This window comes from Pelophylax lessonae (assembly GCF_965119305.1).
Source record: "Pelophylax lessonae genome assembly, chromosome: 1".
NCBI classification, from domain to species: Eukaryota; Metazoa; Chordata; class Amphibia; order Anura; family Ranidae; genus Pelophylax; species Pelophylax lessonae.
In genome coordinates this window covers 564,383,077-564,401,440 of record NC_138768.1, presented here as the reverse complement: position 1 = coordinate 564,401,440, position 18,364 = coordinate 564,383,077, and the positions used below count along the sequence as shown (strand labels likewise).

At 46.0% G+C, this 18,364-nt stretch overlaps 1 protein-coding gene across 3 annotated transcripts in view; it reads left to right on the top strand.

The window, feature by feature from the left end:
- Nucleotides 1–18,364, top strand: part of ARHGAP24 (Rho GTPase activating protein 24) — a 1,271,118-nt gene that overhangs the window by 1,006,542 nt on the left and 246,212 nt on the right. The gene's annotated exons all lie outside the window — the stretch shown is intronic.

Below are 18,364 nucleotides of genomic sequence, written 5' to 3'. Positions count from 1 at the left end.
TCCCCTAGGCTCACATTTAACCCTTTGATCCCCCCCTAGGTCAACCCCTTCCCTGCCAACGTTATTATTACAGTAAGGCTACATGTACACGGGACGTTGTGTCACGTTTGCAGACGCGTTTAGCGGGAGTTTGCGCTCAGAACTGTTTCTAGAGGTCAAAAAATCATTCCCCTTTAAAATGGAAAAACGTGAGCGCTAAAAGCGGGTGATCGTGTTCGGTCGCGTTCCGTTGCGTTCGTTTTTTGCGCTTGAAACGCCGGTAAACACGTTCTGAACATCCTGAACGCAAATACTTGCTTTCCAAAAACTACACTGAACTCAACTGCCTCTAAATGACTGTAAACGACCCTGTGTACATGGACAGATAAGATAACATTGAAGTGGGTTCAGAGGCTTCTGAAAAAAACGCCCAACTGCTCAAAAACGTCCGTTTACAAGTTGCAGTGTACATGAGGCCTAACAGTGCATATGTATAGCACTGATTACTGTAGTAATGTCACTGGTCCCCCCAAAAGTGTCAAAAATGTCAGTTAGGGGGTCCGATCTGTCTGCCGCAATGTCGCAGTCCCGCTAAAAGTCGCAGATCACAAATCCATTACTAGTAAAAAAAAATAAATAAATAAATAAAAATGACTAGTGTTGAGCGAACACGGACTGTATTATTCGTGTTCGTACCGAATAATTGGATTTTTTGTACCCGAACACGGACACGGACACTTTACTGTATGTTCGGGTAAAAATCCGTGTTCGGTCGTTTTATTTCCGGGTTTTGCATGCTTTGGCGCTCTTTTCATGGCGGGCTTTCAACAGCCAATCAACAATCGTTTAACTGGTGTGCCTTAAGCCATCCCAGCCATGCCTGCAAATGTCTCAGTAGCTGTGATTGGCCGTCTGAAGCATGTGACCAAGTCTTTATAAGTTCGAGGCAGCCGCAGCGGCGTCATTATGCTGCTTAGATTCAGGGACAGAGAGCACACATCAACGTGCTGGCTGCTGATTAGGGAAAGATAGGCAGGAAAAAACCATTTGTGTCCGGATAGAATTGAGGGACAGGTCGGAGTGTTTAGGCAGGGCGAGTTGTAGGCATTTTAGGGATAGAGTCTGCTGAATTATATAGGGTCAGTGTCTTCTACAAACTACAATCGATATTGCTGTGTGGGGGGTGGGGTGAATCTGCACTCAATCCTGATCTACGATCTCTTCTCAATCCTGTTAGGGACAGAGTCTGCTGAATTTTAGGGAAACTGTGTTCTACAAACTACAATCGATATTGCTGTGTGGGGGGTGGGGTGAATCTGCACTCAATCCTGATCTACGATCTCTTCTCAATCCTGTTAGGGACAGAGTCTGCTGAATTTTAGGGAAACTGTGTTCTACAAACTACAATCGATATTGCTGTGTGGGGGGTGGGGTGAATCTGCACTCAATCCTGATCTACGATCTCTTCTCAATCCTGTTAGGGACAGAGTCTGCTGAATTTTAGGGAAACTGTGTTCTACAAACTACAATCGATATTGCTGTGTGGTGTGGGATTGGAGATAGGCAGGTGTCAGTGATCCACATCCATTTTTCTGTGTGTGAGCTGCAGTGAACACAATCTTTTTGGGCTGCAGTGAACACAATCTTTTTGGGCTGCAGTGAACACAATCTTTTTGGGCTGCAGTGAACACAATCTTTTTGGGCTGCAGTGAACACAATCCTTTTTGGTGTGCAGTGAACACAATCTTTGTGGGGTGCAGTGAACAAAATCCTTTGTGGGGTGCAGTGAACACAATCTTTTTGGGGTGCAGTGAACAAAATCCTTTTTGGGGTGCAGTGAACAACATCCTTTTTGGGGTGCAGTGAACACAATCTTTTTGGGGTGCAGTGAACAAAATCCTTTGTGGGGTGCAGTGAACACAATCTTTTTGGGGTGCAGTGAACACAATCTTTTTGGGGTGGAGTGAACAACATCCTTTTTGGGGTGCAGTGAACAAAATCCTTTTTGGGGTGCAGTGAACAAAATCATTTTTGGGGTGCAGTGAACACAATCTTTTTGGGGTGCAGTGAACACAATCTTTGTGGGGTGCAGTGAACACAATCTTTTTGGGGTGGAGTGAACAACATCCTTTTTGGGGTGCAGTGAACAACATCCTTTTTGGGGTGCAGTGAACACAATCTTTTTGGGGTGCAGTGAACACAATCTTTGTGGGGTACAGTGAACAGAATCTTTGTGGGGTGCAGTGAACACAATCTTTGGGGGGTACAGTGAACACAATCTTTGTGAGGTGCAGTGAACACAATCTTTGTGGGGTGCAGTGAACACAATCATTGTGGGGTGCAGTGAACTCAATCTTTGTGGGGTACAGTGAACACAATCTCATACTGAAGGTTTGAGGGTGCTGCCTGTTCCATACTCCCCCTACTCCTCATCTAGCCTTTTAGGGGTACAAACAATAGTAATTGGGGCCTAGTGTGGTTGTGTACGTGTGATATACATACACTTTTTTGGGATCATATTTTCTATTCCGCTATTTAATCAAAAACCTTTGGGGATCAGTTAAATTGGGGGATAGTCTGTGTTGGTACGTGTGAGAGAGATCCACCTTTCCAAGTTGTTGGGGTTCATCTCATACTTCTGAAGGTTTGAGGGTGCTGCCTGTTCCATACCCCCCCTACTCCTCATCTAGCCTTTTAGGGGTACAAACAATAGTAATTGGGGCCTAGTGTGGTTGTGTACGTGCGAGATACATACACTTTTTTTGATCATATTTCCTATTCCGCTATTCAATAAAAACCTTTGAGGATCAATTGAATTGCGGGATAGTCTGTGTCGGTACGTGTGAGAGAGATCCACCTTTCCAAGTTGTTGGGGTTCATCTCATACTTCTGAAGGTTTGAGGGTGCTGCCTGTTCCATACCCCCCCTACTCCTCATCTAGCCTTTTAGGGGTACAAACAATAGTAATTGGGGCCTAGTGTGGTTGTGTACGTGCGAGATACATACACTTTTTTTGATCATATTTCCTATTCCGCTATTCAATAAAAACCTTTGGGGATCAATTAAATTGCGGAATAGTCTGTGTCGGTACGTGTGAGATCCACCTTTCCAAGTTTTTGGGGTTCATCTCATACTTCTGAAGCTTTGAGGGTGCTGCCTGTTCCATACTCCTCCTCCTCCTCATCCATCCTTTTAGGTGTACAAACAATAGTAATTGGGGCCTAGTGTGCTTCTGTACGTGTGAGATACATACACATTTTTTGATCATATTTCCTATTCCGCTATTCAATAAAAACCTTTGGGGATCAATTAAATTGCGGAATAGTCTGTGTCGGTACGTGTGAGATCCACCTTTCCAAGTTTTTGGGGTTCATCTCATACTTCTGAAGCTTTGAGGGTGCTGCCTGTTCCATACTCCTCCTCCTCCTCATCCATCCTTTTAGGTGTACAAACAATAGTAATTGGGGCCTAGTGTGCTTCTGTACGTGTGAGATACATACACATTTTTTGATCATATTTCCTATTCCGCTATTCAATAAAAACCTTTGGGGATCAATTAAATTGCGGAATAGTCTGTGTCGGTACGTGTGAGATCCACCTTTCCAAGTTTTTGGGGTTCATCTCATACTTCTGAAGCTTTGAGGGTGCTGCCTGTTCCATACTCCTCCTCCTCCTCATCCATCCTTTTAGGTGTACAAACAATAGTAATTGGGGCCTAGTGTGTTTCTGTACGTGCGAGATACATACACTTTTTTTGATCATATTTCCTATTCCGCTATTCAATAAAAACCTTTGGGGATCAATTAAATTGTGGGATAGTCTGTGTCGGTACGTGTGAGATCCACCTTTCCAAGTTTTTGGGGTTCATCTCATACTTCTGAAGCTTTGAGGGTGCTGCCTGTTCCATACTCCTCCTCCTCCTCATCCATCCTTTTAGGTGTACAAACAATAGTAATTGGGGCCTAGTGTGCTTCTGTACGTGTGAGATACATACACATTTTTTGATCATATTTCCTATTCCGCTATTCAATAAAAACCTTTGGGGATCAATTAAATTGCGGGATAGTCTGTGTCGGTACGTGTGAGATCCACCTTTCCAAGTTTTTGGGGTTCATCTCATACTTCTGAAGCTTTGAGGGTGCTGCCTGTTCCATACTCCTCCTCCTCCTCATCCATCCTTTTAGGTGTACAAACAATAGTAATTGGGGCCTAGTGTGCTTCTGTACGTGTGAGATACATACACATTTTTTGATCATATTTCCTATTCCGCTATTCAATAAAAACCTTTGGGGATCAATTAAATTGCGGAATAGTCTGTGTCGGTACGTGTGAGATCCACCTTTCCAAGTTTTTGGGGTTCATCTCATACTTCTGAAGCTTTGAGGGTGCTGCCTGTTCCATACTCCTCCTCCTCCTCATCCATCCTTTTAGGTGTACAAACAATAGTAATTGGGGCCTAGTGTGTTTCTGTACGTGTGAGATACATACACTTTTTTTGATCATATTTCCTATTCCGCTATTCAATAAAAACCTTTGGGGATCAATTGAATTGCGGGATAGTCTGTGTCGGTACGTGTGAGAGAGATCCACCTTTCCAAGTTGTTGGGGTTCATCTCATACTTCTGAAGGTTTGAGGGTGCTGCCTGTTCCATACCCCCCCTACTCCTCATCTAGCCTTTTAGGGGTACAAACAATAGTAATTGGGGCCTAGTGTGGTTGTGTACGTGCGAGATACATACACTTTTTTTGATCATATTTCCTATTCCGCTATTCAATAAAAACCTTTGAGGATCAATTGAATTGCGGGATAGTCTGTGTCGGTACGTGTGAGAGAGATCCACCTTTCCAAGTTGTTGGGGTTCATCTCATACTTCTGAAGGTTTGAGGGTGCTGCCTGTTCCATACTCCCCCTACTCCTCATCTAGCCTTTTAGGGGTACAAACAATAGTAATTGGGGCCTAGTGTGGTTGTGTACGTGTGATATACATACACTTTTTTTGGATCATATTTTCTATTCCGCTATTCAATAAAAACCTTTCTAGGGCAAGATCTTAAATTACAGAAATATGAGGAGACCGTCAAATAAGGGCCGTGGCCTGGGTCGTGGTGCTGCTGGTAGAGCTCCTGTTGCAAGGAGAGGACATGGTCGATCTGTGCCAGCTACACGCACAAGTGAAACACCTTCCTCAAGTGTGAGTAGGCGACAGAACCTGCATCAGTATTTGGTAGGGCATCAAACGCCCCTAGAAGTGATGAGGCCAGAACAAGTTGAGGCGATAGTAGATTGGTTTGCTGCTGACAGTGCCTCCAGTTCCTTCACATTGTCTCCCACCCAGTCTACTGCAGAAAGGTCAGAGTTGGCACCTGCAGCCAATGTCCAACCGTCTTTCACCTCACCCCCTTGCAAATCAGGCCAGCAGTCTGAGCCCCAAGCCATACAGCAGTCTCTTATTCTTTTTGAGGACTCTGTCAGCAGGGTTTCCCAGGGCCATCCACCTAGCCCTGCCCCAGAAGTGGAAGAGATTGAGTGCAGCGATGCCCAACCACTTATTCCTCAAGATGAGTACATGCAAGGATCATCGCAGCACGTCTCCGATGATGACGAAACGCAGGTGCCAACTGCTGCGGCGTTCAGCATTGTGGAGACCGACAAGGAGGGCAGGGGTGAAGACTGGGTGGAAGATGATGTGGAGGACGATGAGGTCCTCGACCCCACATGGAATGAACGTCATGCAGGTGAACTGAGTAGTTTGGAGGAAGAGGCGGTGGTCGCACAGAGCCACCAGCACAGCAGAAGAGGGAGCAGGGTGCAGAAGCGGAGCGGCCGTGCCCTAGACACTACGCCCGCTACTGCCCAACGCAGCAAGGGAACGAGCGCACCAAAGTCAGCTCAAAGGAGTTCTCTAGCGTGGAAGTTCTTTAGAAAATGTGCTGATGACAGGACACGAGTGGTTTGCACCCTGTGCAATCAGAGCTTGAAGCGAGGCATGAACCTTCTCAACCTGAGCACAACCTGCATGATCAGGCATCTAAGTGCAAAGCACGAGCTGCAGTGGAGTACACACCTTCAAAACCAAGAAACGTCTCTGGCTCATCCTGCTTCCTCTTCTGCTGCAGTCTCGGCCGCTCCAGCCACATCTGTAGTGATACCGGCACCTGCCACCCCGCAAACAGACGATCTGTCAGCAACACCACCACCTGGGTCACCAACAACCATCTCCACAATGTCCCGTGGAAGCGTTCAGCTTTCCATCTCCCAAACACTTGAGAGGAAGAGGAAGTACCCCCCTACCCACCCGCGATCCCTGGCCCTGAATGCCAGCATTTCAAAATTATTGGCCTTTGAAATGCTGTCATTCCGTCTGGTGGAGACACACAGTTTTAAAAACCTTATGTCGGTGGCTGTCCCACAGTACGTCGTGCCCAGCCGCCACTACTTTTCCAGGCAAGCCATCCCTTCCCTGCACAACCAAGTGGGGGAAAAAATCAGGTGTGCACTGCGCAACGCCATCTGTGCCAAGGTCCACCTAACTACGGATACGTGGACCAGTAAGCACGGTCAGGGGCGTTATATCTCCCTAACGGCACACTGGGTAAATGCAGTGGCGGATGGGCCTGAGGCGGATAGCAATTTGGCGCATGTCCTTCCACCACCGAGGATTGCAGGGCGCTTCAGTTTGCCTCCTGTTCCTAACTCCTCCTACTCCGCTTCCTCATCCTCTACCGCCTCCTCATCCGGACAGCGTAACACCTTCACCACCAACTTCAGCACGGCCAGGGGTAAACGACAGCAGGCAGTTTTACAACTTGCCTGTTTGGGGGACAAACCACACACCGCGCAGGAGTTGTGGAGGAGCATGGAACAGCAGACAAATGAGTGGTTGCTGCCAGCGAGCCTCAAGCCCGGCCTGGTGGTGTGCGATAACAGGCGAAATCTCATAGCAGCTCTGGGCCTAGCCGGTTTGACGCACATCCCTTGCCTGGCGCATGTGCTGAATTTGGTGGTGCAGAGGTTCCTTAAAAACTACCCCGATATGTCAGAGCTGCTGCAGAAAGTGCGGGCCGTTTGTGCGCACTTTCGGCGTTCTCACCCTGCTGCTGCTCGCCTGGCAGCGCTGCAGCGTAACTTCGGCCTTCCCGCTCACCGCCTCATATGTGACGTGCCCACAAGGTGGAACTCCACCTTGCACATGCTGGAAAGACTGTGCGAGCAGCAGCAGGCCATAGTGGAGTTTCAGCTGCAGCACGCACGCGTGAGTCGCTCTGCGGAACAGCACCACTTCACCACCAATAACTGGGCCTCCATGCGAGACCTGTGTGCCTTGTTGCGCTGTTTTGAGTACTCCACCAACATGGCCAGTGGCAATGACGCCGTTCTCAGCTTAACTATCCCACTTCTATGCCTCCTTGAAAAAACAATTCGGGCGATGATGGAAGAGGATGTGGCACAGGATGAGGAGGAGGAGGAGGATGAAGAGGTAACATTTCCAAGGCTTTCAGGGCAGTCATTCGCAAGGGGCTCCGAGGGTGGGTTCCTGCACACGCAAACGCCAGGGACGCAATTGTCCAGCAGGGGCACAGTTCTGGAGGATGAGGAGGATGAGGAGGAGGAGGAGCTGGAGGAGGAGATGGAACCATGTTCACAGCAGGGTGGCACCCAGGCCAGCTCATGGCCATCACTGGTGCGTGGCTGGGGGGATACAGAGGACACGGACCATACACCTCCCACAGAGGACAGCCTTTCGTTGCCTCTGGGCAGCCTGGCACACATGAGCGATTACATGCTGCAGTGTCTCCACAACGACCGCCGAGTTGCCCACATTCTAACTTGTGCTGATTACTGGGTGGCCACGCTGCTGGATCCCCGTTACAAGGACAACGTACCGTCCTTAATTCACTCACTGGAGCGCGATCGCAAGATGCGCGAGTACAAGCGCACGCTGGTAGACGCCATGCTGCTGGCATTCCCATCTGACAGCGGGGCCACAGTGGAAGCACAAGGCAGAGGAGGAGGAGGAGGAGGTCGCCAACGCAACCAGGGCACCGCCAGCACCTCAGAAGGCAGGGTTAGCATGGCCGAAATGTGGAAAAGCTTTGTCAGCACGCCACAACAAACAGCAGCACCAGCAGCTCAGATGGAACGTCTTAGCAGGAGGCAGCATTTTACCAACATGGTGGAGCAGTATGTGTGCACACGCCTACATGTAGTGAATGACGGGTCTGCCCCCTTCAACTTCTGGGTCTCCAAATTGGGCACATGGCCTGAGCTTGCCCTTTACGCCTTGGAGGTGCTGGCGTGCCCTGCAGCCAGTGTATTATCTGAACGGGTATTTAGCACGGCTGGGGGCGTTATAACAGACAAGCGCAGCCGCCTGTCCAGAGACAATGTGGACAAGCTCACGTTCATTAAAATGAACCAGGCATGGATCCCACGGGACTTTTCCGTACCTTATGCAGAATAGCAATGGATACCGACCTTACCCACCCATTGTTCCATTTTTGCTCTTTCTCACTCTTTTGGGGTGTACCCTCATTTAAAATTTGTGAAAAGAAGCAGTGTTGGCTACCTCGTCCTCCTCCTCAGGGCCAGATTAATGTAGGGTCTATTGGAGCTGCAGCTCCAGGCCCCTACCTTTTATATAGGCCCCGGGTTGGCCATATTCACTGTTACCGCTCTTCTGTCACTTGTAAACACAGAAGTCTGGCTTCTATGCTCGCTTCCCCAGGCAGCACCCTCAGAACCTCCCCACACAGCGTGAAGGCCGGACAAGGAGGGACAGTTGGCGATGCATGGATGTGTTTATGGGCTTCAGAGACAGCATCCCATGTTGAATTAGGCATGCATGGCTGCACCCTTCCTCCTCTGGGTGCATGGCAAGGCACGGCCCTAAGGCCCTTCAAAATCCTCAGCACCAAGCCCATGATGCTGTTAATCCGGCCCTGGTCCTCCTCCACCGCCGCTTCCACCTACACCGCCCATAGGTGTGCGCAGCCTATTGCATTAAGGTGTGCACCCCAAAGTTGAAATACACATGCATGTGTTTGCCAGCAGGGAGAGTAATGTATCGGGGCCATGTACCTGTAGGCAAGGAGAAATAGAGCAGAGCAGGTCCCAGGGAGATCTTTCCCATCTCCTCACTGGCAATGCTATGTGCCCTAGGTGATTAGGGTGTGCCCAGGCACACCCAGCACACCCTGTGCGCACGCCTATGTCACCGCCACATCCACCACCACCTCAACCTCCCTCCTACTCCATATGGGCCTCGTCCTTCAGAGATGAAGAAGAACATTGTTTTATTTTTCTGTTTTTTTTTGTTGTTTTAAGTTATTTCCCTATCCACATTTGTTTGCAGAGCACTTGCCATGCTCTTAATTACGTTTTGCTGCCATTTGCAGCACTCTAGCCCTTTCCTTTGGTGTTTTAGAGCCATTTTAGTGCCTTAAAGTTCGGGTCCCCATTGACTTCAATGGGGTTCGGTGTCCGGGAAAAGTTCGGTAAAAGTCCGGGACACGGACCCGGACTTTTTTTTAAAGTTCGGCCGAACCCGTCGAACACGGACATCTAGGTGTCCGCTCAACCCTAAAAATGACATAAATCTTTCCCCTAGTTTGTAGACGCGATACCTTTTGCACAAACCAATCAAAATATGCTTATTGCGATTTTTTTTTTTTAACCAAAAATATGTAGCAGAATACAAATTGGCCTAAAAGCATAAAGAATTTTGACTTTTAAAATTGGGGGGGGGGGGGATGTTATATAGCAGAATGTGAAAAATATATATATTTTTTTTTCAGAATTGTAGCTCTTTTATTTATAGCGCAAAAAAACAAAATCGCACAGGTGATCAAATACCACCAAAATAAATCTCTGTTTGTGGGAAAAAAGGACATCAATTTTATTTTGGTACAGTGTCGTGCGACCACACAATTTTCAGTTAAAATAACGCAGTGCCGAATCGCAAAAAAGGGCCTAGTCATTAAGGGGGAAAATCCTTCTGATTCAGAACTGGTTAAAAAACCTCACACAAGAAGTATTATGTGTGTATAATGTATTTTTTTGGCAGTTCCAGAGTGTAGAGAAAAAGTAGAAAATAACATAAATAAATATATAAATACCCAGATAAACCCATCTTCTGTAAAAAGGATCTGGTATTTGTAGTGCAAATCCAGCTGTATCTAATGATTTTCTTACATTTTGTGACCTTGTGACATATTTGCATACATTGATAATGGCCCTAATTACTGTGTCCTAACAACTTTTTACTTTTAACCAACGCACATACTAAACCTAATAAAAAGAATCCACAACCATGCCACAACCATCCACACCCATACCAAACTTAGGCCCTGCTCTATAAATGCCAACTGTCTTTAATAGAAAAAGTTCAGACTTGAAGCAGAACTATACTCACCTTGGATCCAGCTATGTGGCGACCCAGAGCTCCCCACTGGCTGCTGACATCTTTGGGTGGCTGGCTTCCAGGTCTCGATTTCCAGTCACTTTCATTGGCTGGGCAGGATTGATGTCACTCTCCTGCATGCGCCAGAGTGCAGTCAGTTTTGGCATTGCCGAATTTCTACAATTTACAGTTTACAGTCTACATGATTGTCAGGGGTGTCTTTGTCCTGTCAATTGACAGCTTAGCCTCACCTTTATACTATGTATGAAGCAAGATGGTGGTTCTGAATTTGTTATAAAAATTAGGTACAACCTGCAGAAAAATATATAGATATTCTTTGCAGGGAGAGCCTGGAGTACCTGGTGGTGCAGGTAAACCTGGTAGCATGGGGAATATAGGTGAAAATGTAACACTAAAGAGGGATTTATGGGGACCATGGCCTGCTCTGAAGGGGGATCTATGGGGACCCTGCTCTAAAGAGGATCTTTGGGGGACCCTGGCCTAGCCTGCTCTAAAGGAAGGGGGATCTATATGGGGGTCCGTGGTCTGGCCTACTCTAAAGGGGGATCTATGGGGACCCTGGGCTGCTCTAAAGGGGGTCATGTTGGCTAAATATATATATTCTTTGCAGAGAGAGCCGGGAGTGCCTGGTGGTGCAGGAAAACCTGGTAGCATGGGGAATATAGGTGAAAACGTAACACTAAAGAGGGATTTATGGGGACCCTGGCCTGCTCTGACGGGGGGTCTATGGGGACCCTGCTCTAAAGGTGATCCATGGGGGACCCTGGCCTAGCCTGCTCTAAAGGGGGATCAATGGGGACCCTGCTCTAAAGGAGGATCTATGGGGACCCTGCTCTAAAGGAGGATCTATGGGGACCCTGCTCTAAAGTTGATCTATGGGGGACCCTGGTCTGGTCTGCTCTAAAGAGGGATCTATGGGGACCCTGCTCTAAAGGGGGATCTATGGGGACCCTGCTCTAAAGTTGATCCATGGGGGACCCTGACCTGGCCTTGCCTGCTCTAAAGGGGGATCTATGGGGACCCTGCTCTAAAGGGGGATCTATGGGGACCCTGCTCTAAAGGGGGATATGGGGACCCTGCTCTAAAGTTGATCTATGGGGGACCCTGGCCTTGCCTGCTCTAAAGGGGGATCTATGGGGACCCTGCTCTAAAGGGGGATCTATGGGGACCCTGCTCTAAAGGGGGATCTATGGGGTCCCTGCTCTAAAGTTGATCTATGGGGGACCCTGGCCTGGCCTGCTCTAAAGAGGGATCTATGGGGGCGAAAAGGGGCAGAGCATGGGTGACCCTAAAATGATCCCCCCCCCCCTGAAAAAGGTGTCTCTCAACACCATAAGCAGAAACTGCAGATGAAGAAGATGCATGTAAAAACGCCATATATATTAAGGGTTAACCGCTTTAAACTTAAAAGCAGTATCAGACAAATCTGTATCTTTTTTTTTTTTTGCTGATCAAGAAAAGATTTATCATGTCTTTGTACTTCCCCTGGCTTTGTAACTGTGGCGGTAGTGTGCGTATATCATTAAAAAAAAATAAAAAATAAAAAAAATAAAATGTTTAGTGATGTGGTTCTTACAGCTTGTATTATTTGCAGACAGTGTAACAGAGAAGAGATGAGGTTTGCACAAATTTCTGTAGGAAGATTCTTTTTCTACAGCCATTGCTCAATGTGTTCCGACAATTTACATCGGATATCTCCAGATGGTTATTGCCAGCACAATAAATAAGATCTTAAATTAACTGTAAACAAAGGCAACAGGCTGTTACAAAGAGATGCTCCATGGGCTGATTTAGGATTCACCACTGCGCAAACAGATGTACCTCCTGTGATATCTGCCCTGTAGTTAAAGTCAGCCTACTACAAATATAATACTAGAATATAAAACACAGCATTTCATTTGTGTTTAGCCCCTTGGAGCCTAAGCCCCCGTTCACATACACGCGACGCTACTTCGCACCGCGACCTCCGAGGTCGCGGTGCGAGCAGCGTGCCGCGACCTCGGAGCGGCCGCCACGGACTTCATAACATTGAAGTCTATGGCGGTCGCCTCCGGGTCGCCCCAAAGAAGCTCCGGACCCTTTTTCTAAGTCGGAGCGACTTGTGTCGCTCCTATTAGAACGGGTCCGCAGCTTCCCTATGGAAGGCGACCTACGGCGACCTGTGAGGCGACCAGGTCGCCTCACAGGTCGCCTTAGTGTGAACGGGGGCTAAGCCTTTTCTCACATATGTTGCTTACAAGTTTAAATCTGCATTTTTTTTTTCTAGAAAAGTATCTAGAACCCCAAACATTATATGTATATTTTTAGCAGAGACCCTAGAGAATATAATGGCGATTGTTGAAAATGTTTAGGTCACACGGTATTTGCGCAGCGGGCTTTCAAATGCAGTTTTTTTGGAAGAAATACACTTTCATGAATTAGAAAATAAATAAAAAAAAAACAGTAAAGTTACCCCATTTTTTTTTGTATAATGTGAAAGATGATGTTACGCTGAGTAAATAGATACCTAACATGTAATGCTTTAAAATTGCGCACGCTGGTGGAATGGCGACAAAGTTTGGTACTTAAAAATCTCCAAAGGTGACACTTTAAAAATGTTAAAAGTTACCCGTTTAGAGTTACAGAGGAGGTCTTGTGAGACCTCACATGTGTGGTTTGAACACCGTTTACATATGCAGGCGTGACTGTTTTTTTTTCTTTTTCTTAATTATTTAAATTTTTTTTTTTTTTTTTTACACTATCCATTTAAAAAAAATAATAATTTGATCACTTTTATTGTATAGTAAATATCCCTTGTAACAGTAATAGGCTGTGACAGGTACCTTTTTATGGAGGGATCTGGGATCTAAAAGACCCCAAATCCCTCCTTTGCACTTAAAAGCATCCAGAATGCCAAGTTTGGCTGTTTTGAATGCTGTCATTTTTTTTTTTTTTAAATCTGGCGCCTTTAAGGCTCCAGTACCCGAAAGTGATGTAATGACATCGCTTCCGGGTTTTTACATCGGAGACCCGATCAGAGCCGATCTAAGCTTTGTTCCGAACTTCGGCCAGCTGGTGGACGTGCCAGCTGGTCGCTCAGGTCTCCTCGTTGAACGGGAGACCCGGGCAAGCTGTGGAAGGCAGCCGGCTGTCGGCTCTAAACAACGGTACTGGGGTGATGCCTCTAGCTGCCCCCTGAAGCCTAGGCCACATATTTGTGTTCCATCGGTGCAAAGGGGTTAAAATATATACTCTTTTGAAAACAATGAAAATCAAACCTGTTTCATTAAAAGCTGAGATTTTTAGATATTTAAATATAATATATTATCAATTTTGTTTTTCAAAAGCTGGAAAGGCTCTAATACAGCACAGTGGCTAAGTGGTTAGCACTGAGCAGCACTAGGGTCATCGGTTTGAGTCCCATCCACAACATTCCTGGAGTTTACATGTTCTCCCTGTGCCTGCGTGGGTTTCCCCCCACAGTCCAAAGACATGCTGGTAGGTTAATTGGCTCCTGTCTAAATTGTCCCTGGAATGTGTATATATGAATGTGGGTTAGGGACTTTAGATTGTAAGCTCCTTGGTAAATTAAGGGGTAGGTTAATTGGCTCCTGTCTAAATTGTCCCTGGAATGTGTATATATGAATGTGGGTTAGGGACTTTAGATTGTAAGCTCCTTGAGTGCAGGGACTGATGTGAATGTGCAACAAATATATAGATGTACAGTAAAAGTGCTGTATAAATTGATGGTGCTGTATAAGTACCTGAAATAAAGAAATGCAAATGATCTGATCTGGTAAACCAAACTAATAACGATTTACTGGCTGTTACCACCCTGTTTTATTATCTTTGGATGCCAGGGACAAGCACACAATATTAGTGCTACCTCGGTAGCTATGAAACAACTTAAAGCAGAGCTCCACCCAAAATGGGAAGTTCCGCTTGTCTACCTCCCCCTCCACTGCCACATTTGGCACCTTTTGGGGGGGAGGGGGGAGCAGGTACCTGGATTTGAGAGGTACCTGCTCCCATTTCCAGCTCAGTTCACCGAAGCGAAGTGAGCCGGAAGTTCGGCCCCTCCTCCTTCTTCCCCTCAGCCGGCCCATTGAGAAAGTGCAGTGTGATTCATGCATGTGCAGTAGAAAACCAGCTGTGAAGCCGCAAGGCTTCACTGACGGTTTTCCTTAGCCAAGATGGCGGTGGCAGCACCCGAGAGCTGATTCAAAGAATCCACTCGAATGAGGACACCGCTGGATGCCCAGACAAGTAAGTAACCTAATAGTAAAAGTCAGCAGCTTCAGTATTTGTAGCGGAACCCCTCTTTAAACGGGATCTAAAAAGGGATTTATTGTTTCCTGTTGAAGTGGAACTAAACCCTCCTATCCGTCAAGGACAGTGTCATGTTAGCTTCTATTTAAATCTGCTTTTGACATGGTACTGTACATTTGACAAGCTATGACATGAGTCAAGCTTAAAATTTCAGTTGAGAGTTAACATAAGTATACCGGGAACTGTGAACTGTGAAATGATCAGAGGTCCCCCCTTATACCCCCTGTCCTGGAGCTGGTAACGGAGTGCAGCAAGATGAGGAGTGGAATGGGTGGATGTGGTAGGTTACATACAATGTGGTCTTAGTTTTATGTATATGTTGAATAATCACATAACCTTACTGTAATGTGGAGAGGCTGAAAAATGCACTAGTGTTAAACTTCTGTCTTCTTCTGGCACCTGGGGTGGCACATACAGCCATCTGTATAAGTATTTAGCACTCTCCTAGGAAGGTGCTAGAAGAAAGTATAGTTTTTGGGTCTTTATGCTTACCAGGAAGATTGTCAGGTAAATTTAGAGTGCTCTCTGCCTACCAGGGAGCAGGGTCTATTGATAGGGTCTGCTCATGGTGCTCAGGTGCAGCTCAGCTTGTGTGAATGTTTCACACTGATCCAATAGAGGGGGCATATTGGACAGTGGGAGGAAACCTGACAAGCGAGGGCACAGGCATTGTTACAGCCCTGGTGATTGGCAGAGAAAAGTGCCTTGTTGCATGCTGGGTGACTTTATAAATGAGAGGGTCACGTGCTCGGGGTGCATGCCAGACCGCCTACCAACCAATGTGAGTTCCTGCAGTTCCCATAACTCCCAACTGTCCCTGATTTTGAGGGAAGTGTTCCTGATTTGGAACAAAGTCCCTCTGTCCCTCTTTCCTCCTCATTTGTCCCTCATGCTAAACCTTTCATCTAATTTCTAAATTGCTGCATTTGTAAATTTCAAAAGACAACTCAAATGAATCGTAGTGGCAAAAAACGCACTTTTGGGTTTAACTACTAATCTTTTTTTATTGTATAATTCTACTTTAAGGGGGCACGACAGGGGTGAGTCCCATGCCTACATAGTTTTCCTAATAGGTGTCCTTCGTTCCCATCTCAAAAAGTTGGGAGGTATACAGTCCCTAGGTTAAATGATGGTGATATATAGGAGGCTGTGGGATTAGGGTCTTGGTGAGAATGACTGGGGGGGGGGGGGGAACACCTTTTTTGACATTACAGAGGGAGGAGGAATGCGGTTAATTGTAGTACTGTAATTCACTCTCTAACCTCTTAATGACTGCCATTTTACTGTGGCAGGTCGACTCTGTCTTGCGAAACAACATAACTGTATGTCGCTTCACGGGACCGCAAGCAGGGGGCCCGTGTGCCCATTCGCCAGAGGGGTAGCTGATCAGCCGGTCCAGTAGCCGCAATTGCCGTTGGGCACCTGCGATCGCTCCTCATGGAGACAGCACGGCGGTCTGCCGTTGTAAACACAGCAGACTGCTGTTCTGTCAGTTATGAACACAGGGATCCTGAGTTCATCTTATTTAGGAACACATGTCTCTGTGTCCATGCAGCAAGCCCCTCCCCTACACAGTTAGAAAGCACCCCCTAGGGACACATTTAACCCTTTGATTGCCCCTGGTATTAACCCCTTCCCTGCCAGTGTCATTAGTACAGTAACAGTGCATATTTTTTAGCACTAATTAGTGTAGTAACGTCACTGGTCCCCCCCAAAAGTGTCAAAAATTTCAGTTAGGTGTCCAATCTGTCCGTCGCAAAGTCGCAGTCCCGCTAACATCACTGATCGCCACCATTACTAGTAACAAAAATTCATAAATAAACACAAATGCAATAAATCTTTCCCCTGGTTTGTACACGTGATAACTTTTGCGCAAACCAATCAAAATACACTTATTGGGGGTTTTTTTTACCAAAAATATGTAGCAAAATACAAATTGGCCTAAATAGATGAAAAAATTAGTTTTTTAATTTTTTTTTTATTGCGAATGTTATATAGCAGAAAGTAATAAATATATATATATATTTATTTTTTTTTTCAGAATTGTCGCTCTTCTTTTGTTTATAGCACAAAAAATAAAAATCACAGAGGTAATGAAATACCACCAAAAAAAGCTCTATTTGTGGGAAAAATTAGGCCCCAATTTTATTTGGGTACAGCGTCGCACGACCGCGCAATTTTCAGTTAAAATAACGCAGTGCCGAATTGCAAAAAATGGCCTGGTCATTAAGGGGGTAAAACCTTCCGGTCCAGAAGTGGTTAAGAATCAGTTTTGTATGTGGTTGTGAGGAGTTACATGCTCTCCAATTGGGATAAAAAATAGTTTGGAATGCTGTTGATGAACTGATTGCTATTATTCAGGCCATTAGAAAACAAGCAGGTCTGGCTTCCATTTCTGCAGTGTGTTTACATACTTATTGTAAGTCATTTGTATTGGAGAATTGTAAACTGTGCTGCAGATGACAGTTGTAATTTATGTAGGATGTAAAGTACAGTTTATTAAACCTCTGTCTATAAGCAAACTGTTGATCTGGTTTCCTTTTTTAAGAAATATTTAAACAATAAAATGTCCCATAATACAAAGATAAGCTGGATGTGGTGTGATACTGAGTAACTAGTACAATGGTGACAAGGCTAGTATGCTGGAGACCTGAATAAAGTGAAAGTAAACCCTCCTATCATTTTCAGTAAAGGAAGCTGCCATCTTGGCCTCTTTTTGATCCTCAACTGTCATGATGCTGCACATGTGATCAGTTACGACACCAGCCATTGGATGGTTTGACAGTTTGGTTGAGAGTGCATCCAATGTAGCAGTTAGCATTCCCAGCATGCCGGGAGTGTAACTGTTTTTTTAAAACTGGTAAATCAATGGGCATACTGGAAATGTATTTTCTATTAGTTCACTATGTCTAAGCACTCTGCTCTCTCCCCTCTGCCTGTACACCTGCTCCGTGTATACGTTTGGGAAGATTAGAAGGCTGGTAGGGTGAGCTGAGCTACTTAAAGGTGCATGCACTTGGACTAAAATAAGTTTATGCCTAACCTAAATCTCCCGTAGTTTTCCCGCATTCGCAAAATATGTCCGATCAGCATTTACATGAGTACGGCCATGTGCAACCATTTTCTTGTATGGCAGGTTGTACGCAGCATGTGTTGCTACCCATAATAGCCCATATTGCCATTGCATACATTCCTAGAGAAAGCTTTAGGATACTGGGAGCTGTAGCAAACACCAGCTGGAGACTGGATCATGAAAGTCACAATGAATATACTTCCCAGCACACCACAGATCTTCAGTCCAAACATTTTTTTTATTAAAGCATGATCACATCACAAGTGTAGCACTGCCCCCTAGAGGGCTGCTAAGAATAACACTTTGTGGGTCCGCTGGGTTACCATTAGCAACTGACAGTAGATAAATGGCATTAAAAGTTCTTGGCTCAGACAATAATCAGTTCAGGGGGTTTGGGTTTTTGTGTTTTATTTAGAACTGGGAAGGGAAAAGGGATGAGTGGGATACTCCAACTATGAAATATGCACAAATCTGAGGACAACTGACTGTAGAATGCAGCAAGGCCGCTGCTTCACTCTGCCACTGAAGTGAAGATAAATTGACTGTTCCTGCTTGAATATTCTCTTCAGGGTTAGGGACCCTT